General features: G+C 30.2%; 1 protein-coding gene across 1 annotated transcript in view; it reads left to right on the top strand.

Annotated features, from left to right (window-relative positions):
* The first annotated feature begins 6,494 nt into the window (after nt 1-6,494).
* Nucleotides 6,495-26,677, top strand: part of LOC657090 (solute carrier family 25 member 35) — a 57,132-nt gene continuing 36,949 nt past the window's right edge. The window contains exon 1 of the mRNA XM_008192148.3: nt 6,495-6,682. The gene's annotated coding sequence lies outside the window, so the exon portion shown is untranslated. The remainder of the gene's footprint in view (nt 6,683-26,677) is intronic.

Here is a 26,677-nt window from a genome sequence, read left to right as displayed (position 1 = left end):
GAACTAAAAGATTGATTCACAGTTGATATATTAAAAATTGACAATTTCTGCTGCATTTAACTAGATATTTAATATTCTATCGTTGGAAGACTCTGCCCTCTATTCGAACCTGGCCTAAACAACAATCAATCCAAAGAGTTTGCTAAGGGACTCTACAAATAGATCAATAAGGCGCTGTAAGGTGAGAGAATAAAGGGTTTCTGTAAAGCATAACTTGAAACAGAGTTTATAGGAACTCAAAACTTTAATAAAACTCAATAGAGTTCGAAAACTGTAAACGATTACGATAGGCAAAGTCAATGCGTACTTCATCGAGTGGGGAGATTAAGCAGTGGCGTAGCAAAAAACTATTCTATGACCAAGAAGAGTTTGAGATTTGTATTATTTTGTATTATTTTTATTATTATTGTATTTAATAATGGCAATATGAAATAATAAAAAACATGGTATCTTTACTGTTAATGTTGAAATGTTAAGGATTGGACTCGTAATAAAACTAAACTACAATACACAGACACTTACCTAATACGCTTTTTTTGCAGGTTGAGCAAAAATTAAGTGTTGTGACACTTTTTCTTCTAAGCTACAGTTAATTTTTAACAATTTTAAAAAAATTAAATTATTTATATAAAATTTTTATGCTTCACAACTGAGAAAGCCCAAATCTTCAAATGCACAAAAGCAACAAATAAACTGTGCAAATCAGTCTATTGCTGTGTTTTGAAAAAAAGCGTAAAAATGATAAATGGCATTTTTTTAGAAGAAAGCATAATTTGAAAATGGCGCGCATTTAAGAGCTCCATGAAATAAGAAAATGTCATTTTGGTAATTAATAATTATATTGAGATACATTTTTAAACATAAGATTTTTATTATAACGATATTATTCAGACATGTACCAAAATATTTATAAATGAGGATTGTTTAACTTGGTTTTAATTTAAGCCGAGTTTACATAAGTAAAAGCTTAAGCTCAAACCGAGCAACATCTATTTTTGTAGTAATAAAGTATTTAAATGCTAATGCGTACCTGTGTCTTAGACAGACTGAACGAAAACATTTTTGGGAGACCTATTGACAACAACACACAATTAATTCTTTTTCTTTCTCATAAATTGGAATTTTTACGAGTGGCAGTTAACATGTATTCTATTTTCTTATTTTCGTTTCAAAGACTTTTACCTGTTGTAAAAACGGTCGTTTCTGACTAACTTTCTAAATTCTTTAAATCCATGGGCGATCAGGTAGAAGAAACAAGCTTTATGCTTTATATGGCTCAAAGGTGTTCATAAAATAGACACACTTTTTTTGAAATGGGGTTAGCTTCGTTCAATTGCTTTATAACCACTTGTAAAATCGTAGTGATGCTTTGGTCATGGCTAGACACCGAATTTTGGGAAACATTGCTAACACTCAATTTTCTCTCTCGAACTCTAAATAAATTTGTTTTGTTAAAAATGGAAATATTTGACAACGTTTTTATTTTTCGTAAATTTCTAACTTGAATTGCTGTGTCCTAATATGAGTTTTGAACATCCTAATTTTCTAATTTAAAAATCAAATACCATTACAACACATTTATAAATTTCATAGTTATTTTATTTTATATCTAAAGATTTTTTGTTTCTCAGGCTTCCAGTATTTCAGCTTTTTAATTTTATAATTTCCCCATAATTTGTCAGATTATTCATTTTCTCAATTTTTTAGTTTTTCGTAATTTTACTCTTATCATATTAATGTTATTAATTTTTAGTTTTATAGTTTTTTAATTATCACTTTTTCAGTCACTTAGTTCTATAGAATTCTAATCTTAGTGTTTTTTAGTTTTTTTACTCCAGTTTTTAAGTTTTTTAGCTTTTCAGGCTCTTAGTGTATTGATTTTTCATTCAAAATGTAAATAATCTAATGTTTTAATTTAATACTTTTTCTCCATTCCAATTCTATAGTTGTTTTAGTTTCTCAATTTTAGTCTCAATATTTTTTGTGTTTTTGGTTTCTCAGCATTAAGGTTCCTAATTTTAAAAATATGCATACTCTAATTCAATATTAAATTATTTGTTAATTTTAAACAATGTATCTAACAAAAATAAAAAAAAGTCTTTCTTATTACATGTACAAAAATATTCTCTTTTAGATAGTAAATAAATACAAAATATTCTAAATTCTCAGTTATTTTTGATTACACGAATTTTTGATAACTAAACTATTTTGCTAGGTGTTGCCTATTCGCTAATCAATATTTATTAAGTTGTTAAATAATTTAGAAAATTTTGAAAAAATGCACAAGCGTAGAGAGAAATATTAAATAAATATGTATATTAAAATATTAAATAGCTAAGTGATTTGTAGCCTTTGAGATACAATTAAAACTGTTTTTAACGGACTAGTTTTTAGTCATTTTTTTTATTGAAAATGAGTTCAAAATGTATTTCTTTTAATTTATTCCTATAGCATTAAATTAAAAAACGTTCGGTGCAATATAGTAGGTGTGGCAACCTTATCGCGCACCTAAGAAAATCGCGATTTCTAATTAAATAAAAAAAATTGCATTTTACACGCCTGACTGTATCTCTTCTAATTTTTTGGTAATTTTTCACTTGCAGATAAAAATAATAAATAATTAAAAAAAGTATTTTTCGATCAAAAAGACAAATTTTAAATTTTATACTAAACCATTCGTATTCACTTGAGATAATTGTAAAAAAATTTCGTTGGGATATTTGAATGCAGGCATCAGTTTTATTGCAAGACTGTAAATAAGGGGCTTCAAAAAGGTCGGCTACTGGTAACGGATCACTTTGTTGGCAAATTATACCATCTTCTAATAAATCACGCGTCTGGTTTGCGTCTAAATAAAAAAGACCGAATATTTCACCAACCAAGTAAAAATTTATAATTCTGATACCTGCGTTCGATCGGCTAGCAGGTAAGGATTCATTTGGTCTAAAAACATTGTAGTTAAATTAACAATTAGTGCCCAAAAACTCACAAAACTGCTACGACTTTATTTATTAACAAAAAAATTTAATAAAAATCGAGAATGGTTCTTATCAATATACAGGCTGGTGTGTAAAATTTTAGGATTTTTAGTAGTATTTCTTAAAAATTCAAATTACATTTTTGATGTAAACATTCGTCTGATCAATTCTGCAGTTTGCTTTCCTACAAAATGCAAACCTGCCAAACAAGTGGTAAAAATTTACATTTCTTCAGGCATCTGTCGGCTATGGGGGTTTGGACAAACGAAAACCCCAAATTTATTACGGTCTTGAGACATTGTCAGGCCATTTGTGCGAAATGCCATTTACCTGTCTTGTTTAGAATTCATAGACACATTTCTGGAGACCATTCCAATAAAACGACCCAAGACCTAACAGGTTCCAGTGCGACTCAAACATTTTACACAATAAACAAAAACATTTTCAAATCAGTAATATCTTATGTAATATGAAACTGTCTAATACACCATTTTTTGACTTGGTTTTAGCAAAACTAAAAATTCAAAAATTCAAAACCGGTTTAAATCTTCGTAGTAAAAAAATAGAGAATGTGCTTTTATCGATTCTATTTAGACATTAACTGCATGTTAATCCGTGACTAATCTGAATAATGAATAATGAATTTACAAAAACTCATAAATTGTCTAGCACACGACAAGAGAAAACGACAAACTGAAGCAGAGGGCAAAAGCCAAAAAGGTATGAACAAACCGAAACAAACACATCATTGTTAAAAATCTAATAAATTAGTATAATGAAACAGAACTTTTCTATTATTCAACAAATAAAAAATAAACAATAAAATCAAGTTATTTGCACAAAAGCTTTTCAGTAATTATTGTTTATAAGAATTGTTAATCTCCGACTTAACTGATACTACTTAATTACTTAATTAATTTTTTTAATATTATAAATATAATAACAATAATATTATTGTTGTCATAAAAATACCTAGTTGAGAAAATGAGTTGTTGGCAAATAAGGGTTGCTTATGATTTATTTACGGACTAACAATTAATAATAAAATTGATTTGATTTGCAGATTCAGCTAACTTTAGTTTATCACCGAATAAATCGCCAACGATCAATTATGTCTTTTATTTCACTTTGTTTCAATCCTGACAGTTTACAAAATTAACTGCAATTTAAATTATGCGTTGTCGGATTTTGGTCCTACGTTTTCTTTCAATATTTATTAGACAGATGCCTCTTTAACATTTTTAAGTCGGGGTCAGTTTTTCTGGATCAATCTGATATTGTGGTTTTGAAAACGTTGAAAGGTTATACTCGTATAAACTTTCCTATAACATGCAAAATTGTCATCTTTTTTTGTACAGTAAGCTGCAAAATTATAGAATAATGTTATTATTAAACTAAAAGTATTTTGATTTAAAAAAAATGGTCGATCAGCAAGTTAATTTTACTAAGAAAAAATAGATACACAATTCTGATCTTGATTTAGATTTTTACACTGTGTTTGATGGAAACACCAAATTTCTAATAAATAATTAAGTGATTTATCGAAATCGCTAAAAAATTAAAGAAATCAACAATTATTGTCCAAATAAATATAAAATACATACCTACCAGTTTTTTAAAATTACATATTCAAGTTCAATAAATAATGCTAATGTAATAAATTCTTAACGTGGTTTTGTGGCTGTGTGTTGTTCAAAAAGTAATACATTTTAAAATTATATGTTCCCATGAATTTGTTCAAAAATTTTGTGTTCTTTTTTGTCTGTAGTTGTTTGCTATGCTTCTATTTTCATTTATACATATAAAATTTAGAATTTCAACTTATTATTAGACTTAGTATTAGACGATTACATCCAACGTATAATTACGCAAAGTAAATAAAAAAAATAATTAAATAAAATAATTAATTAAATTAAAAAATTGTTACACAAAAACTAAAAATTCTAGAAAAGTAGAACTTTCAAAGTACAAGAATATTTTTTAGCTCATTACAATAAAAAAAATAAGAAAAATGACGAGGTTTGTTGCAAGTTGAATAACTTAAAATTTTCAAATAAAAGACCTTAAAATTAACATTAAAGTGTCTCTTACTAATTACTCAAACGATATTTACGTTAAGTTTATAAAATTCAGTAAAATGCGGCGTTGGCATTGCCATTATAGAAACTTTATGCTTTTGAGCAGACAGTTTTTTAATCTTTGAGAAGCAAAAACAAAAAATAGGGTATTCCATTTCACTTTTTCAATATTTTCAACTTTTAACAAACTTAACTTAACTTACCTACCTATTTAAAGCAGTGAAATTTCCACTTTTCATGTGTCTTTGTTTTTGTGTAATAATTTTTTTAAGTTTGTTTTCGGCAATAAATGAAATTATTTTCAAAACTAAACAGAATCGACCGCTACAAGCTTCGATTAAACTCATGAGTATTAAAAGCTACTCCCAAAAATGTAATAAAAGTTAGCGTATTTTATTAAAAAAATATAAGTTAGTGTTGTAGCATTTCTGAAACATTTGTATATATATTTGCAAATAATTTTAGGTGATACAGTAGTGCAAGAGGTTCGTATCTGCGGCTTTTGTAAGAAAAAGATTAATTTTCTAAGGCTTGAAGGTAACGGACTAAGTACGTTTTTAAATGGGTACAAATTAAATGCACAGTACTTTATCTAAGCGACAATATATAGATGAAAAGTAAAAATAATAAATGAGCAGTAAATAACAGCATTTCAAAAAAAGAGTCTAGAATCTCACATTTTCGAGTTTAATCGTTGGAGAAGTATGTTTCCTTTTTGTTTACTGGGGCAAAGCCCTAGCCTGTAGGCTAGCCACTGAGCATTTATTATTTATGTTCAACTATTGTTTTTGTTTTTCGATTATTTTACTATCCCATAGTATAATTTTTTTAATTTGTAACCACATTTGGACTTTTGTCTGTTGATTAACAAATTATTATTATTATTATTATTATTATTATTATTATTATTATTATTATTATTATTATTATTATTATTATTATTATTATTATTATTATTATTATTATTATTACTATTATTATTATTATTATTATTATTTAAACTGTGCAAACTGAAATTAGATACTGTGCATATAGAATTTTTTTACTGGACATTTTATACGGATCATATTTTAATAAAATACTGTGCGTGGTTTACTCGTAATTTATTTTTTTACTGTGAAAAATTAATTAAATACTGATCATTTATTAATTTTACTGATCAAAATCGAATTTATTACTGATCGTTTTATTACTACCCTTTTCAAATTGCTGGGACATGGACAGTTGGACACCTATTTAGAGAAATGTAAAAAAATATTTAGGTTTTTTATAATCTTGTAGTTATTCTTTAGCAATTTTTTTATTTACTTTTTAAATTAATAAGTTCAAAGTTTCTTTTAAGTAAAAAAAAATCAGTTTGTATTGTTTTTTATTTTATGTATCAACCCTCCTTCCTACTCATTCTGACCCCACACTACTCGTTTGCGTAGAAATCATGCGTAGACGTAGCGTAACCTCAATCAACGAAGGAAGAAGATAGAAAAAGAAGCAGTGTAAAAACTGACGTGTTAGTGTGAAGTTGTGGTAACTGCAATGACCAGAATCTAGATGTAGAATCCTGCTTCCAGTTTTCACCACTTGGTAACTAAATTACACAATTATCTAAATCCCTGCGGCCACTATGAGGTAAGTACCACTTTTTTGTAACACTTTTTGCAATTAAGCGGCGTACAATTTTGCACATTACGGCTTTTTTTGTGGCAATGCAAAATGCAGTCATGGACTGTATGTACACTGTACTGTGTAATTAATTATTTAAACATGGAAATACTCTAAGCTTATTCCTAAATTATGAAAAGTTATAGGCGAATTATTAAATTACAACTATAAGCAACAAAAGGGACCAAGTCATTCATTCAGTGTTTGAATGGTATACAATTCATTCAATCAGCTGTTTAAGGTTTTTACGTATGAATGCCAAGTGATTTGTTTATATTTTTATTTCCTTTCAGTTTTTCTAGGAAACTGGAACTGAAAAAAGCATTTCTTCCTTCAGTTGGAAGTTGCGTAATTAATAATAATAATAATAATAATAATATATTATTTTTATATCAGGGACATATGTGCATTAATATGTGATAAAAGTCAGAGTATACAAATTTGAATTACAAAAAAATACCAAAGTTTTTTAATATGACTGGGAATGCTATTCATTATTTCAAACATTGGTAAGTACAGCTTCGCTCCAAAAACACAGTTTTATGATAAGGATAATTAAAAATCTTATTTCGTCTACTATCATGTGGATGGTCTATTAAATGAGTATTAAAGTCTATAAATTTTCTTAATATTGTCATGATTTAAATTTTTGCTGTGTGAATTGACGATTTTCTAACTGGTTTTTGTTTTATTATCAGATTTTTTTTATTATATTGTCATAGTACTTCTTTTTTTATCAAGCATCATTTGTGAATACAATTGTTTGTAATGTTTGTATTGATTTCGAAATTTTGAATTAATAGAACATAGTTCTGCTAAAAATGTTACTGTCCTTTTCAGTTCATAAAACTCCTCGTCTTTCCAGTCGTTATTAAATCCACTAGTGTTTTTTCTTAATTTAATTTTTTTTATTGGAAAACATTTGTCTAAAGCTTCGTTAATTAAACTGATAAATATACTGTACTTATTGTCAACATCTGTTTCTGTGTAAACATTACATTATTCCAATTTATACTTTCCATCGTTTCAAAAAAATAGTTGTAATTTAAAATTATCTATACAAGTTGCCGATGGACCAACTATCCTCGTAGGTTGATCCACAGCAGTAGGCATATTATAAGAACGTAATAAATTATTCATTGACGACTTTATGTTATCTTGTATCATGTTAAGGTTAAAATCTCCTATAATTATTGTTTTCTTATTTGAATATGCAAGCTCTAAAATATTTTCTAGTTTATTTAAAAAAATATTTCCACTTGTTGATGGTGGTTTATAAATTGCAATAGTAATGTAAGTATGATTGTAAATAGTGATCTCCGCAGCGGTACATTCAGGAACATATTCTTCCGATAGTTTAGAAATATCATCTCTCACTTTGTACATCAGACCATTTGTCACATATATAGCAACCCCACCATGTGCCTGAGGTTGCGATCTACTATAGTTAGAAACTAAATTATATTTTAAATGTTTATATGCTTTTATACAATGTTCATTTTGCCAGTGTTCCGTTAGAAAAACAATTTCGGGATATTTTAACTCACCTAAGCAAATGTCTAAGTTGTTGTTACAATTAGAAATACACTGCACGTTCTGGTGAAAACATCTCATAGTATTCACGTCTTTTATAACTCTTGATTTTCTGGTTCTGACACCTCCTCTTGTTGCTCTTGTACTGCTACACTCCTCTTGTTGTTGTCTAAAAAAGTTCCCCTTGGAAGTCTTGGGAATTCGAAGCGCCTCACGGTGACACCACTAGGCTATAAGTCCTCTTTGTACACATTGTCCTTGTATTTGAAATTAACACCGACTTTAAACACATCCCAGTAATGATCTCATTGATTTTTTCGTTTAAAAATATTACAATTATTGAAAATAGTTACGTTGTTAGTTATGTTATTTCTTATTTTTTCATAATTGAATGAGTGAAAGTAAATTAAAAATTTTGATAACTTGAGCAGTTATTTTTGAACTTTTCATGTCGATACTACTGACAAAATAAGTAATTATAATGGGTCAATTTTTTGTTTATTTATACGGGTTATTTATTTGATAACAGGTTGGGTCAGGTTTAGATCACTACCTAGGGAATATTTTTCACAGTATTCAAAGTAGAAAAAATGCATCAAGGAAAATATGTAGAAATTCGCTCAAGAATGTTAATGCTCTTAAACCTTTTGAGGACCTAAACTGTTACAGTTGGAAATGCAATGTGTTTTTAAATGATTCTCATCTAGTTAACTTTGAAATTAGTTTACATGTAAAAAAAATTGTTCCGCTCTACCCAAATCAATCCTCTGTCATTAAATGTCAAATCTGTCAGTTGAGAAATGCAATTAAGTTTTTTTAAAAGTTTCGCTAAAATGCAACTAACTGTTACACCGTGCAAGAAAACACTTTTATTATCTAAGCTTAGTTCCAAATTGTGTAGCGCTGCATAGTCAGACAAAAGGAGATCAAAAATTATTTTGAACTTATGGTCGTGCTCGAATTGGTTCCGGGGTGAGGGTCGAATTGGCTCCCGCATGAGCAGGTAGATAGAAAGGATTAAGCTGCAGGTATGTTTATATTTTAGATTTAAATCTGGTAGGAATGTTCAAATAATTATTTTCTTGAGACGATATCTTACAACAAATTTCCTTTATTCCTGGCTAACTGAGTGTTTAAAAAAAAGAGAATGTTATTTTTTAAGCTCAATGATCTGTTTTCGACGGTAATGCAGCATTACTGCTGAAAACAGGAGACTTATTTTGTGAACTGTAGGTACATGTATTTCACTACAAGGAAATAAATCATATCATGGAAATTGACAATTTATTTACGTTAGTAACATCTAATTATACACATATAAACTAAATACATACTTATATACTACTTACTGATCTTATAATAAGACGAAACGGCTTGCATAAACGCAAGACGTGTTAATTGTTTATTTTTATATTGTTCTATTTTATTACATATACAGGGATACTTAAAAACTGGCGCACCAACTTAGTGGTACGTTATTGAGAAGCAAGTGCAGATTACGGGAAAAATATTGAAAAAATTCCTAAAGTTATATTTTAAAAATTCTGGAGCTACAAACTTATTGTGTTAACTTCTTTAGTTTTTTAATTTTTTTATATTTTCATGTTTCATACCAGGTAATCGTTCCGTAACAAAACGATAAATAATTATTTTTAAATTTACTTTGAGATTTTAGCATTTTGTTTAATTTAAAAAAATTAAAATTTATCCAAAAAATCACAATGTGTAGATGTGCCAACACTGGGAATTATTTCCTAGGAAACCGTTTCAAAAATAATTTGTTTGTATTGTTGTTCAAATTCTATTGCGATCATGACTGTTAGACAACGTTGCCACATATCATTTACCTAAAATTAGTTATTTATCAATAACTTTAATACAAAGAATTTTTTTACTATTTTTACTTTTATATGTAACCACTTCTCTACCACACACCATTGAGTTGGTGCGCCAGTTTTTGAGCACGCTGTATATTCATGTTTATTAAAAACACGTCTGTCATAAATTTTTGTTACACAAGATACACTACGTTGTTTTATATAAGAATCTATTTGAAAATTATTTAGAACAGTTAAAAACACTTGAATATTAGGGTGAGCACTATAGAATGACGAATTAAATTTGGAATGAAATGCTTCACATGCATTTGTAGTTTTTTAAATTTTAAAATTTTAAAATGTTTTGTCAAATAATGACTATTAAAAAGGATTTTTTACATGATGACTTTGCGGTCGTTAAAATGTAGGTATATTAAAGCATCAAAATGGAGACAAATTACAAAAACAATTATACCATTTTTCGACAGAGTACCCATTCAGTTCTATGCGCGTTCTGTATTGTTTTGGAAGTGCATAAATACTTAAAGAGATATTAATGCACATCCTTGAACGTTACAATACGATTTGCTAAAAGATTTGGCTATGGATTCAATGATTTTACCGTTGTTTTCCATTTTTGAACGTAGGAGTTCATTCATTCACTTAAAATCCTATTCCTTTTATCTTAATACTTTAATCCGTTTATCTTACCTACCTGACTGATGGGAACCAATTCGACCATGTCCGGGAACCAACTGGACTATAATTAGAGAGGATTACTGAATTTGGGAACCAATTCAACTCGTCCCGAACTTATAAGATGCACCCTCGTCGAAAGATTTTGTAATACATTAACAACGGGCTTTTGTCACTCATTAGAAAGACGGGATCAAAGTAACTTAAAAGAAAAACACCAGATATTATAAAAGTTTTCTTATTATTATTTCTATTTTAACTACATAAGTCGTTAAAAAATTTTTTAATGTCTACGGACGCCACACGTCAATCTTGAACCCAGTGGCAGTTCCATCTTACGCGGCGGTCAGGTCCTGCAACCGGAAGCTCCCCAGGTAACCCTGGAGTGAAGGGGGTGGGACAGTCAGCCAGTAGATGTAAATAAATGTAAATAAATGCCCTAACAAGTTGGGGATTGTTTGTTTAAAAATGGTAAAAAGGGGGCAAATTACAAAAAACTTGTTCCATAAACCTTAAAGCACTCATTGCACTAATTTAAAGCACCATCGTCACTCGTTTTTGCAACTGAATTCGTGCTTTATGTCTAGTCTTATGAAACTTGTTTTTTAATATACTATTAATCTTCCGATAATTGATAAAAGGTTTATTTTGACACTAATTTTGACTAATAATTTTATTTGTGAGCAGGTGCAGCTGTTCTTAATTTTTAGTCCCTGCCATCTGCAGGTGTGCTTTTCATTTACCGAAATGATTCTCGGATTCTATGAATTATCACTTCTAAAATTTCGATTTCGCGACAATTGTAAGCAGATGCTCGGAAACGCAAACTGAAAAGTTAAAAATAATTTAAACTTGTAAATATGCATAGTTCGTTCTGTCTAATAAACTCGGAAAAATATCGCAACAAAGTCCGAAAGAGCTGATAACGATTCATGCTCGGAGTAAAGAGAATTCAAATCGAATAAGTCTCACAATAATAATACATTTATTAACGGGGAAAAAGGCCCTTTTACAAAAAACAAATGAAAGTAAACATGCAGTACTAAAAACACAAACAAGATATACAATAATGCAGAATTACGTATTATAAATTCAGCTGTACACGTGCAAAACTTCTGAAAGATGCCAGAGACTTAAAACTAAAAAAGTCCAGTTCCGAACTATACAAATTGCAAACCCTGAGTACAGTGTTTATAGGAGAATTAAATAAATAATTATTTTGTGCAAACGTAGTTCTAAATAGATTGACTGTTCTGCTATTAACATGAAAACCAACTAAGTAAGGGAGGGAATATCATTAATCAAATTATTCAGTAACTTATACACACAAAACATAAAGCAAAATATTTTCTTCTATCTTCTAGCGTAGTAAGCGACATGTAATTAAGAGACAACAGATTATCCTGTTGAACGCCATGTGGAAGCAACCATTTTATAAAATTAACAAACTTAAGCTGAACTGCCTCGAGCCTCTCGACGTGAACTTTATAGTGAGGATTCCAAATCAAAGATCCATATTCGAGGATTGAACGAACATGAGATATAAACAGAATTTTTAAAAAGTTAAAATTTCTGAAATCTTTGCCGTATCGCTTTATACAACCAAGTAATGCAGCATTACTGCTGAAAACAGGAGACTTATTTTGTGAACTGTAGGTACATGTATTTCACTACAAGGAAATAAATCATATCATGGAAATTGACAATTTATTTACGTTAGTAACATCTAATTATACACATATAAACTAAATAAGACGAAATGGCTTGCGCAAACGCAAGACGTGTTAATTGTTTATTTTTATATTGTTCTATTTTATTACATATACAGGGATACTTAAAAACTGGCGCACCAACTCAGTGGTACGTTATTGAGAAGCAAGTGCAGATTACGGGAAAAATATTGAAAAAATTCCTAAAGTTATATTTTAAAAAATCTGGAGCTACAAACTTATTGTGTTAACTTTTTTAGTTTTCATTATTTTTTTATATTTTTATGTTTCATACCAGGTAATCGTTCCGTAACAAAATGAATAATTTTAAAATTTAGTATCAGATTTTAGCAGTTTGTTTAATTTAAAAAAATTAAAATTTATCCAAAAAACACAATGTGTAGATGTGCCAACAGTGGGAATTATTTCCTAGGAAACCGTTTCAAAAATAATTTGTTTTTATTGTTGCTCAAATTCTATTGCGATCATGACTGTTAGACAACGTTGCCACATATCATTTACCTAAAATAGTTATTTATCAATAACTTTAATACAAAGAATTTTTTTACTATTTTTACTTTTATATGTAACCACTCCTCTACCACACACCATTGAGTTGGTGCGCTAGTTTTTGAGCACGCTGTATATTCATGTTTATTCAAAACACGTCTGTCATAAATTTTTGTTACACAAGATACACTACGTTGTTTTATATAAGAATCTATTTGAAAATTATTTAGAACAGTTAAAAACACTTGAATATTAGGATGAGCACTATAGAATGACGAATTAAATTTGGAATGAAATGCTTATTTAATCAAATTATTCAGTAACTTATACACACAAAACATAAAGCAAAATATTTTCTTCTATCTTCTAGCGTAGTAAGCGACATGTAATTAAGAGACAACATATTATCCTGTTGAACGCCATGTGGAAGCAACCATTTTATAAAATTAACAAACTTAAGCTGAACTGCCTCGAGCCTCTCGACGTGAACTTTATAGTGAGGATTCCAAATCAAAGATCTATATTCGAGGATTGAACGAACATGAGATATAAACAGAATTTTTAAAAAGTTAAAATTTCTGAAATCTTTGCCGTATCGCTTTATACAACCAAGTGCCTTGTTAGCTCTGCAAATAATGTGCTCCAGATGCTGCATAAAAGTCAGTTTACTATCAATAATAATACCTAGATCCTTTACAATTTGTTTAATTGGTATATTTGTGTTATTAGGAAAATAGTTAGGAGGTGTTGGACAGATTTTTCTACTAAAAACAATAGCCTGACACTTTTCTACGTTTAATGACATTTTATTTTTTTCGCACCAGTCATACAACTTATTCAAATCCGATTGCAATACAGACATATCTCCCGATTTTGAAACCCTCTTAAATATTTTGAGGTCATCAGCAAATAAACGAAAATCACTTTGGAAGTTTTGTCCTATATCATGGATGAAGATTATGAAAAGAAGCGGACTCAAGACCGAACCCTGTGGGACACCAGAAGGTACAGTCTGTATATCTGACTTATGCCCCCCAATTTTTACCTGTTGACATCTATCAGTTAGGTAACTATGAAACCAATTTAATAGTGACCCATCAAGGCCACAATGCATCATGCGAAGTCGTCTCGATGAAATAATCCAAAATTAGGGCACTTAGGGCTTTTTGCGCAATACAAAACAATTGTCACTTAAAACATTTGATCACCATGGGAACTTTTGAGAACACTAAGGCACTACCGTAACCGCTCGTTACTTCTTACTTCGAATAAAATTGGCATAAGAGTGATTTGATTTTTGTTTTAATTTAACTCGTTACTTCGGTCCCCTACTCAACCCTCATTGATTGTAAATTTGGTCAACTTCGAGGTTAAGTAAGTTGGCGAATTTCCTGTTGGTGTTGCCATGTGCTTCCTTTCTCGTGCCCCAGACGGTTTTTTTTCGACATTGTTTTTAACTTTTGGAGGGTGCATTTTAATGCATTTTAGTTAACTACTATTCAATTTACTCGTCCTGGATGTGCCCCAGATGTTTGACTTTGCGTACTTATTTTGTTGGGCTTTGTTTTAATTTCCGTGATTTTTAATAATCTCGCACGTGTTCATAAATGTTACATTGCTTGTCAGTTCCTTTTCCGTTGGTACCCCGGGAGGGTCGTGACTCGCGTTAATGAAGGAGGGCCAATTTGGCCCGCCACAACCACTCCCCTCTCACAAGAAAAGCATGGGTTTTAATAACCCATATCTTTTCAAATACATTAACTTAGACTTAACCCTGAATTTTCCTCCTGGGAATAAACCAATTGTGAAAATATGATAACTAATTGTTGACTGTTATTAACCGATCCCTGGAGAAAATTTTAGGTGTTCTTACTTCTAATTGACAACTAGGCGTGACGGACAATAAATTTCGCGCACTCGCAGCACTATAGTAATATTTTTTTAATTTGTAATTTTTTTAATGTTGTAAAACGTTGTTGTCTTTCTCACTCTTCCGAGAAAGTAGCTAGGAGCAAGTAAGATAAACGATGGGCCGCCCTCGGCTCGAGCCAGTTATATGTTGTCTTTCTCACACAGGTCATTTAAAAGAGACAGGAAACTTTCGCAAACACAACTACGTCACCCACCAAAATATATCAGTAATTCTTAACATGTTCACATAATGCAACAAGCGCAGACAAGTAAATTTTATTTACAAAAAATATTTATAGATCTATTTACAATTTAATTTATTTTTCAATTTCACTTTCACTAGCTGCATCGTTAAATTCGTCGAAGTCACTATCACTATCATCATCTCAATTCACGTTAATTTTAATGTCTTTTTGAACCTGGTCAAAACACATTTATTTTTTTATATCTTCCTCTATTAGTTTATCGTAATCGTTGACTGTGTTGCTCCAAACTTCTGGTGTAACTTGATTTAAAACACTTTGCCACATTTGTAAAATAGATTCATCAGTTCATCATTCGTCGTAAAAAAATAACCATTTTTATCTCAACGATATTGAATATTATTAATATTATTATATCATATTATTAAATGTTTCTAGCTATTGTTGCAAAGTAAAAAACACCGCAGTGCAGGAAAGTCTGTCTGGAAATAGCTATCTAAAGGCTATGAGTACAAAAAAGTTTTACTTAACGCCTAAACATGTCCCCAAGTTTTCTTTTTCAGCTAACAAAAACTTAACAACATTTTTTATTAATTCACGACACTGTTTATTATACATTTTTTCGAAGTAACTGACATTTACTAGCAATTACCAGACGTAGAAACAACTGACTTTGTGAGAGTGGGATAAAGATAAAATGACTCTTAAACCCTTAAAACCAACTTTCTAAAGTGAAAAGTCTTATCTACAATCAATCACTTGTGTCTAAAAAACTAATCTTATTTTAATCTTTCATGGTATTAATACCATTATGTGTTAGAAAGTTGCTGTAGCAGTAAATTAAGTAATTACAGATAGAACATAACAATCTTTCAAGAGAATAAGAGACAATTCTGTTTACAAATTGTTTACATTAAAAAGTCTTTGGGATTTAAAAGCCACTTTTAAATTGAAAATTATAATTACCATGTATATGTTTGCTGATAATAGTAAACGATTGACCAGGCAAATAAACAAAAGACATATTAATTTATTTAGCAACAATGAACATAACAAATAACGAAGTGGCATTCCATAGTTTGGGAACGACTGGTAGATCCTCCCATTTTCCGCTACGCTTGACGGTTTGTATTTTGGTTCACTCATTCGCATAGTAACAACAAAGACAAAACTAGTAGCAGATGAGATAGTATTGTTTGATACATCTATACTACATTCGGCCAAAATTAAAAGAATTATACTATATTCACTTTTCATACCATCACTAAAACTTCCTCGTAGGCACTGTCTTCTTCATGGATGGTGGAAGGGACGCCTTTGATTTCCGTGAGGTTGTACCGGCTTCCTCTGGTTGTTGTTGTTGAGTCTCTTCCCTCCACGTGAATACTGGCTTTGGTGGTTGTTTTGGTACGTCATACTGTGGGTTGATCTGTGTTGTTTGTCCTGACCCTTGTGAGGTGAGGGTCCTTTGGGAAAAACTCTGGTAACTTGGAATGAGTGCCAGGGTCTTTTGGTGCCTTTTCTTTCATTCTGCGAAGATTACGTGTGGTGATCATTACGTTGGTGTTGTCTTTCTCGTGCCCCAGACGATTTTTTTTCGACTTTGTTTCTAACTTTTGGAGGGCGCATTTTCATTCATTTTAGTGATCTACTGAATAGTAATATTGATTAATTTACTTGGCCTGGATGTGCCACAGACATTATTTGACTTTGCGCACTTATTTCGTTGGGCTTTGTTTTAGTTTCCCGTGATCTTTGATATTCTAGCTCGTGATATTCTAGGCCGTGATCCGCGATAATCAAGAAGGATCAATTTGGCCCGTCGCACAGGTACTCGTACAGGTACCTGCTTTCTTACCGTTATGTTCAGGAACTTCTGACACCACTTTATTTAAAAGAATAGACCTTTCGTACAAGTACAATTCACCGACTCTATTAAGGAACTTGAAGAACTTGCAGAGCTTTTAGAACTCTTCGAACTGTTAAAATTATTAGAACTGCTAAACTAATGGTAAAAAGGAAATATTGTCTCATGGGCTTAACCGGAACATCCCTCTTTTCTCTTTCTTTTTGGAAAATTGGTAAATTTTTAAAAGAATCAACAAGTTTAAAAAGTTTGGGGTCGATTTATTACTTGAAAGTTATTTCCGCGACGTTAACGGTCAGATCTTTACTTATTTTCAGATAATAGAAAGTAAAACTCAAATTACAGTTTGATATAATTTATTATAGTTACTGGTAAAATTATTATTATAATACAAAAAAACATATTTACAAACATGTAAATACTAGTTACCTAGCTGACAAAAATAATTACAATAATTAATCTAATATCATATGAATCATCAGTTAATTTTTTCCATTTAGTATAGTGGATACTGGTGTTATTTTTTTGAGAACTAAAATTCAGGAAACTTTTGACACAACTTTATTTATTATATTAATGGATGAAAATTTATTGAGGACTTAAGACTAAGACTCAGACTCAGATTATTGATGAATAATAAAGAAATACTTTTATATTATATCCTTATGAGCTGATTGGTTGGGATTTACCCTTAGATTTACAAACTACCGTATGGTACCAAGTATATCCATATGGATGTTCTAACTTATACAAAATAGGGATGTTATTTGTAAAAATTAAGATTTAAAATATTAGCTCTAGAATTAAAATAATATACATTGGCGATAATACCTTTGCAGCTTGTATAACGATCATTGTATTTCTCCCATATATTGCCGTGTCGCAAACAAAAAGCACTAAAATGATCTACTTCTAAAAAAATTGGGTCATTTCTACTACTTTATGTGTTTTAAGAGGTAATTTGTTACGTTTAATACAATAACTCCTTTTTTCGTTATTACATTCTTCTATAATTTTGTTTTTAAATTGACTAACATTACAAACAGAAATTTCTAAACTAGATTTGTATACAATTTTGCAATAACCACAGCTACAAATACTTTCCTGGGCGATGCAGGAACTTAAATCTAATTGCGGTAATAAATTACCAATTTTAGTTTCGACATTTAAGGGCGTTCAACTTTAATAAAAAAAATATAGAATTTTAGCTCTTAATTTGTAAAATTTTCTTCTTACTCCCTTTTTTACCATATATGAAACTATTCTGCCAGTTCATTATTTGTTTTCCTAAATTTTAGTAAATCCTTAAATGTAAAACTGTCGCCTGCACGCTTAACTAGGTATATATAATATAATATAAATATATAAAAAGAAATACTAAAGAAGAACAAAATTGACAAAATTTGAGACAATCAATATACAAAACATTTTAAATTGTGAAGAGAAATATTCTAGTAGTTCGTAGATCTTTACAGTTTTAGTTTGGAAATTATTGAAGAAAATATCTAAATCTATTGTAATGTTATTATACAATTTAAAACATTTAAAAAGTGGAGAATTCAGATGATGAAAGGTATTAGGAGTGGAAAAATAAAATGTAAGAGGATTTCGGTTGTTAGCTCTAGGTACTACAATGTTCACTTGATCCAGAAGATCAGGGCTGATAATCTCACCATATAAAAGTTATGGTATTATTTATATTTAAAAATACATATGAGGGGGCCTAACTTGTAAATATGCATAGTTTGTTCTGTCTAATAAACTCGGAAAAATATTGCAAATAAAGTCCAACAAAGCATAAACCAAAATACGAAAGAGCAGATAATAACCCATGCTCGGAGTAAAGAGAATTCAAACCGAATAAGACTAACAATGTATCATGCGATATCGCCTCGATGAAATAATCCAAAAATCAGAGCACTTTGGGCTTTTGCACAATACAAAACAATTGGCACTTGAACATTTGATCACACTAAGGACTTATGGTACTTTGAGAAATTGAGTACAGTACGGCACCCCCGCAACCGCTCGTTACTTCTTACTTCGAGTAAAATCGGCGTAAGACTCTTCTGTTTTTTGTTTTAATTTAACTCGTTACCTGGGTTCCCTACTCATCCCTCATTGACTGTAAATTTGGTCAACCCCGAGGTTAAGTAAGTTGGAGAATTTCCTGTTGGTGTTGCTTTTCTCGTGCCCCAGATTTTTTTTTCGACTTTGTTTCTAAATCTTGAAGGGCGCATTTTCATTCATTTTAGTGATCTATTATTCAATTTACTGGATTTGTTCCAGACATTTGACTTTGCGTACTTATTTCGTTGGGCTTTGTTTTAATTTCCTGTCATTTTTAATATTCTAGCACGTGTTCATAAATGTTACATTACTTGTCTGTTCCTTTCCGTTGGTACCTCGGGAGGGTCGTGATCTGCGGTAATCAAGAAGGGCCAATTTGGTCCGTCACACAGGTACTTGTACAGGTACCTACTTTCTTACTGTAGTTCTTGACCATCGTTTAATTTTATGGTATTTAAGGGACTGGCACTTAAATCTTGAGTGCAAGTTCTTTATTTATAACTCGTCTTCTTGGAAAATATGTAAATTTTGTACATTTTCAAAAGAATTAACAAGTTTTATGAGTTTGGGGTCAATTTATTACCTGAAAGTTATTTCCGCGCCGTTAACGGTCAGACCTTTACTTATTTTCAGATAATAGAAAATAAAATTTAAATTACAGTTTGACAAAATTTATTACAGTTACAGGTTAAATTATTATTATAATACAAACAAAACCATATTTACAAACATGTAAATACTAATTACCTTAACTCACAAAAAATAATTACAATAATTAATCTAATATCATATGAATCATCGGTTAATCTTCTCCATTTAGTATAGTGGATGCTGGTGTTATTTTTTTGAGAACTAAAATTCAGGAAACTTGTGACACAACTTTATTTATTATATTAATGGATGAAAATTTATTGAGGACTTAAGACTAAGACTCAGACTCAGACCATTGATGAATAATAAAGAAATACTTTTATATTATATTCTTATGACCTGATTAGTTGGGATTTACCCTTAGATTTACAAATTACCATATGGTACCAAATGTATGCATATGGATGTTCTAACTTATACAAAATAGGGAATTTATTTCTAAATATTAAGATTTAAATTATTAGCTCTAGAATTGAAATAATGTACATTGGTGATAATACCAGTTGCAACTTGTGTACATACACACCTACCTACTCAAGTTCGTGTGGACAAGAATTGGATACGTAAAGTCGATTAAAGGGTGTTTATAAATAAACATAATTTTACTGTAAAGATTTTATTGAATCAGTAAACATACAACTAATTTACTTCTTCCTAATAATGGAAGACAAATAGATGTTGGTAGTGAAAAAAAATACATGTAATTAACGTGAACATTTAATTTTAGGTTAAATGAGTATAAAAAAGTAAATGTTGGCAATTTACTAATTGGCTTTTGGAACAAGGTTCGCTTTTACTAAATCGATCATCGTATTTCTCCCATATATTGCCGTGTCGCAAACATTAGGCACTAAAATACTCCTACATTGGGGCCAACATAGCCAATTACGCCACGTAATGCCTAGGTAATAATGTAGCCTAATTTATTAGGTATGGAATTTTTTCCAACTTACAATGTAACTGGAAAATTTTAGTTTCTAAATTTAAAGTCTACAAAAAAGGGGGTCATTCCTACTACTATATGTGTTTTAAGAGCTAATTTGTTACGTTTATTACAATAACTCACTTTTTTGTTATTACATTCTTCTATAATTTTGTTTTTAAATTGACTAACATTAGAAACAAAAATTTCTAAACTAGATTTATATACAATTTTACAATAATCACAGATACAATTACAGCCTGGGCGATGCAGGAACTTAAATCTAATTGCGGTAATAAATTACCAATTTCAATTTCGACATTTAGCTGCATAATGCCATAAGGGCGTTCAACTTTATTAAAAAAATTAGAATTTCAGTCCTTAATTTGTAAATTTTTCTTGTTACTCTTTTTTTTACTTTTTTATATATGAAACTAGTTCTGCCAGGTCATTTGTTTCCCTAATTTTTAGTAAATCCTTAAATGTAAAACTATGGCATGCACGCTTAATTAGGTAGAGATAATTGATGTTTCGTATATTTCGCTACGTTTTTTTTTTTTGATTGGTATTTACTCGTACAAACAAACTGTGCAAAATTTGGTTCAAGGTGTGCAAAATTAAATGATTGCATTGTTAGAAAAATTATGCGTAAATGCTAAATTGGGGGTGCTGAGATTTTTTAAGTAAAGGTGTGCAAAATTTTATAAAAAAGTGTGCAAAATTGTACAAAATCTAGTAATAAAATTGACATAAAATTAGTAAATATATGTTAAAGTGTTAAATTTCAATCATATGATTCCTATCATACGTGTGCAAAATTTGAAACCAAGTGTGTGAAATTGTGCAAAATTATGGTATTATGCTAGTGATGGAAGATACGCCGCCGTTTCTTCCTAACTTGTGAAAATGCATAGTTTGTTCTGTCTAATAAACTCGGAAAAATATCGCAACAAAGTCCGACAAAGCATAAACCAAAATACGAAAGAGCAGCTTGGAGTAAAGTGAATTCAAACTGAATAAGACTAACAATGCATCATGTGATGTCGCCTCGAAGAAATAATTCAAAAATCAGGGCACTTAGGGCTTTTGCACAATACAAAGCAATTGGCACTTGGAATATTTGATCAAACTAAGAACTTTTAGTGCTTTGAGAAATTGAGCACAGTATGCAGTATGGCACCTCCGTAACCACTTGTTACTTCTTACTTCGAGTAAAATCGGCGTAAGATTCTTTTGGTTTTTGTTTTAATTTAACTCGTTACCTGGGTTCCCTACTCATCTCTCATTGATTGTAAATTTGGTCAACCCCGAGGTTAAGTAAGTTGGAGAATTTTCTGTTGGTGTTGTCTTTCTCGTGCCCCAGTCGGTTTTTATTCGAAATTGTTTCTAACTTCTGGAGGGAGCATTTTAATGCATTTTAGTGACCTACTATACAATTTACTCGGCTTGGATGTGCCCCAGACATTTGACTTTGCGTACTTATTTCGTTGGGCTTTGTTTTAATTTCCTGTGATTTTTAATATTCTAGCACGTGTTCATAAATGTTACATTACTTGCCTTTTCCTTTCCGTTGGCATCCCGGGAGGGTTGTGATCCGCGGTAATCAAGAAGAGCCAATTTGGCCCGTCACACAGGTGCTCGTACAGGTACCTACTTTCTTACTGTAGTTCTTAACCATCGTTTAATTTTATGGTATTTAAGGGACTGGCACTTAAATCCTGAGTGCAAATTCTTTATTTATAACTTGTCTTCTTGGAAAATTGATTAATTTTGGACATTTTCAAAAGAATCAACAAGTTTTATGAGTTTGGGGTCGATTTATTACTTGAAAGTTATTTCCGCGCCGTTAACGGTCAGACCTTTACTTATTTTCAGATAATAGAAAATAAAACTCAAATTACAGTTTGACAAAATTTATTACAGTTACAGGTAAAATTATTATTATAATAAAAACAAAACCATATTCACAAACATGTAAATACTAGTTACCTAGTTGACAAAAAATAATTTCAATAATTAATCTAATATCATATTCAAGAAACAATAAAGAAGTGTATTAAATGAGTCATCGGTTAATCTTCTCTATTTTTAGTATAGTGGATACTGGTGTTATTTTTTTGGAAACTAAAATTCAGGAAACTTCTGACATTTTATTTATTATAATAATGGAGAACTTAGTGTACATCATGCATCAAATCACGAATGAAAATTGTTATGTTTTTTATTAATAAAAATGCAGGAACTTCTGTCATTACTTTATTTAAAGAACGGACTTTTCGTACGAATAACAATTCATGGACTTAGACCCTTATTAAGTAACTTGAAGAACTTGCAGAGCTTTTAGAACTCTTCGAACTGTTAAAACTATTAGAACTGTTAAACTAATGGTAAAAAATAATATTGCCTCATGGGCTGAACTGGAACATCCCTCTTTTGTCTTTCAGATATTTCATTGGTTTTTGACTATGATGTGATTAGTTGGGATTTACCCTTAGATTTACGAATTACCATATGGTACCAAATGTATCCATATGTTCTAAGTTATACAAAATAGGGATGCTATTCCTAAACAATAAGAATTTTAAATATTATCTCTAAATATCAGAGATGAGGACAGTTGCTTGCAACTTGTGGAAAGCGGGTAGCTTTTCGTACCGCATAAATAAATATTCGCTTGCATGCAGAGCTGTGGTACATAACAAAATTTACTGAAGACTTAAGACTAAGACTTAGACTCAGACTCAGACTCAATGATGAATAATAATGATGAATAATGATAATGATAATGATAATAATGATAATAATGATGAATAATAAAGAAATACTTTTATGATATATTCTTATAAGCTGATTGGTTGGGATTTACCCTAGAATTTACAAATTACCATATGGTACCAAGTGTTTTATTATGGATGTTCTAACTTTTACAAAATTAGGGATGTTATTCCTAAACATTAAGACTTAAAATATTAGCTCTAGAATTGAAATAATATACATTGGTGATAATACCAGTTGCAACTCGTGCTTTTATATATTATAAATAAATGTAAAATAGCACATACAATGGTTGTACATAAAAGTGGATAAGTATGATATTGTTTTGTTGTATCTTTAGACATAATTTCATATCGCGATTTACGAATAATAATTCTATCAGCTAAAGTAATTTTGTCATCTGGGTGATTTTCGTGGACTTCATTTATTAACTTTAAATTAGTGTCATAATTTAAAGTTAGTCCTTTTTATATCTTCTTGGACTGTGTTCCAAGTGGTTAGAATCATTTCTGGATTAATAATATTTATAGATAGCGTACAATTTTACTTGTATTATTTATTTATCAGTTCAATCAAATCAGTAGGTTTATTGATTATTGTATTTGACCAAAGTGAATTTAACATTATTTTGGCAATAAATTGTGTCATGATTTTGCTCAATTTTTTCCCAGTTCGAATCACGCTTGGTCTCCATCTGTCAATTTTTTTAAACATTTCTCTGATGATAAAACAGCATCAGAACCTTTCAAATTGTGTGCTGTAGCTGTTACAACTTTGAATTATTTGGACTTTTAAGTGCTTATTCTTTATTATAATAAATATGTTGATGAACACCACACCTAATATTAATCTATTATGTGAAGTATAACTTGAACAAACCTGTTGAGCTACACACAAGTTTGGTTGATAATAACCTTCCTGAATAAACAAGAACTCGGGACACATTGTTATCAAGTTTTTTATAATAATTTAATATATAATATAATGTGAATGTCGAATGGGTGTATGAAAAACGCTTATCGCACAATATTTTGTATAATTTTTGTTTTTTATTCAGTCATTTTTTTTAATATTGTGCATAAGTTGTTGTATTTATGTCGTTTAGGGAGGGTCTACTATGGAAATTCTTCATGTGGTCTTGTCAATTCATTATTTGATTTTTTATATTACATGCTAGATTTACGGTCAAATAAAATTTCTGAGTCAACCGCACATCTTTAGTAATAACAATTTTTTATGCATGAGTGGCTGAGTGCATTCGAGACATTTTAAGTGCCTGATAATATAATTGATGTAAAAAATAGGAAATTAAAAGAAAGTAAGAAATTTTCCAAAGTTGTTTTGCAAAATTTTCAGTAAATTGTACGTCAAAGTAATCTATTAAAATTATTTATTTTTATTGTTTACCTATACTAAAATTTTATTTTGTGAACGTAAACGTGGTTGTATTTTTAAAATACAATTGTTAGTTTATTTGGAATTAATTATTATACACGAAGATAGTGTAATTAATTACTCAAGTATTTTTGGAATAAATTAATATCTCTATATTCGTCACCGTTACTTAAGACGACACAGTGTATTACTATTTTGAACACAAAATATACTATTTTGGAAAAGGAAAATTTACTAACAGTGTCAAAAGGCGATCAGATTGCTTCTCTTTGTGGTATTGCCGGTGATATCTGATAAATATAATAATAATAATTATTATTTATTATTATTACGTACCGTAGCGTCTTAGGGCCTCCAAAAGTGTATTGTAGGCCACGGGGTCCATATAATGCTTACCAAACTTACTTAAGAGAAAACCCATTTTAAATAAGAGAAGTATTTCTCTAACAGACTGCTCGTTAAAAAACTGCACAAAAATCACCATCTTGATTCACAGGTGAAATAAAAATCTACTGACCTTTACCTCTCTTTAAATACAAATCTTAGATTCTCAGATTTAGTCTGAGTCTCACTTAATCTTACCCAACATTTCTCTGGTTGTTGAAACGGCTGAAAACCAAACAAAAGTCCTTGATTTATAACCATAAATTCTAAATTTTCCCCAGAATTTAATAACAGTCAGGTTGTCTCTAAAAGGAACCATCCAGGTAGCCGATGATACTATCTAAGCACAAAGGTTCCCAGCACGAACTAGCAAAGCATACAATAAACCTAAATTTATGAAACGTTTTCAGGTACACATATTATTTCAAAAAAGAACAATTGCAAAACCGCTTATTTCTGCGTATTTGATGCATTAGGTTACTTTGTCAAGATCAAAGAAGTACCTGCATTTGTACAGTATTCATACACAAAAGTTAGGAAAATATTAGTATAGTGCACCTGCTACACTTTTTCAAGAAAAAAGTTGTACCCCAAAAGTTAAACAACTTCTTATTATGTTATAAATGTTTTTCTTATGGTATGGTGCGTTATCAATAATGACGACGCTCTCTTCTAGAAATTTTTTTATTAGTTTGTTTTTTACTCATTTTTTATAACCCATTTTGTTATGATATTCGCCCGTTTTGTTGGTCCTTTTCGAATTTTTCAGACCATCATTGATATATTCCGAGATCTATTCTTTTAAATTAGTGTGAAACTGTGTCCATATAATTAATAGGGCGCCTTTCAGCTCTAATTTGCTGAATCTTTCTTAAAAAATTATTCGAAGAAATCTTATTATTTGCTTTTGTATAAGGCATTTTTGTTCTTACTGATCTATCGTCGAATTTAGGCAAGCTGTCAATTCTCTTATTTCCGTGTATAAAACTTAAACTACTTTATCTTCAATGAAGACACAGTGATTTTTACAGCTGTGAAGTGGTTAAGTTGTTCTGCTTTTTATTAACACTTGTGTACTAATATAAAAAACAACTTTATTTTGTACAATGTCTTCCAATATTACATTTTTTTAAATCCATAGGGTATGAAGTTGTAACTATTTTCTAATCTTCGTATTTTTGTGTATTGTACGGTATAAGTTTTGGTGGCCACTCTGATTATCAAACGTGGATTTTGTGTTATAACTTTCTGTAACATTTGTCTCGGTAATAAGATCACATACCGTTGCCTTTATTTTCTAAAAATTGACTATTTGAGAATTGCCTTAATAATGTGTGATGCCTTTTACTTTGCACACGGTGCCAAAAATTTCTTTACTGGAACCTCAATACTTTTTTATGCTTTATTTTTTGGGCGAGCACTTACATTTAAACTTTTTATAAGTTTAACTAGATCTGGCTCGAGTGGAGGCCGCCACAAGAGCGAGAAACTTTTATTTGAGGTAGGACTTTCGGCTTTG

Source organism: Tribolium castaneum, chromosome 2, assembly GCF_031307605.1.
Source record: "Tribolium castaneum strain GA2 chromosome 2, icTriCast1.1, whole genome shotgun sequence".
Taxonomy (NCBI): Eukaryota; Metazoa; Arthropoda; class Insecta; order Coleoptera; family Tenebrionidae; genus Tribolium; species Tribolium castaneum.
Note: the sequence above shows the minus strand (reverse complement) of the source record. Positions and strands in the feature narration are given on the sequence as shown.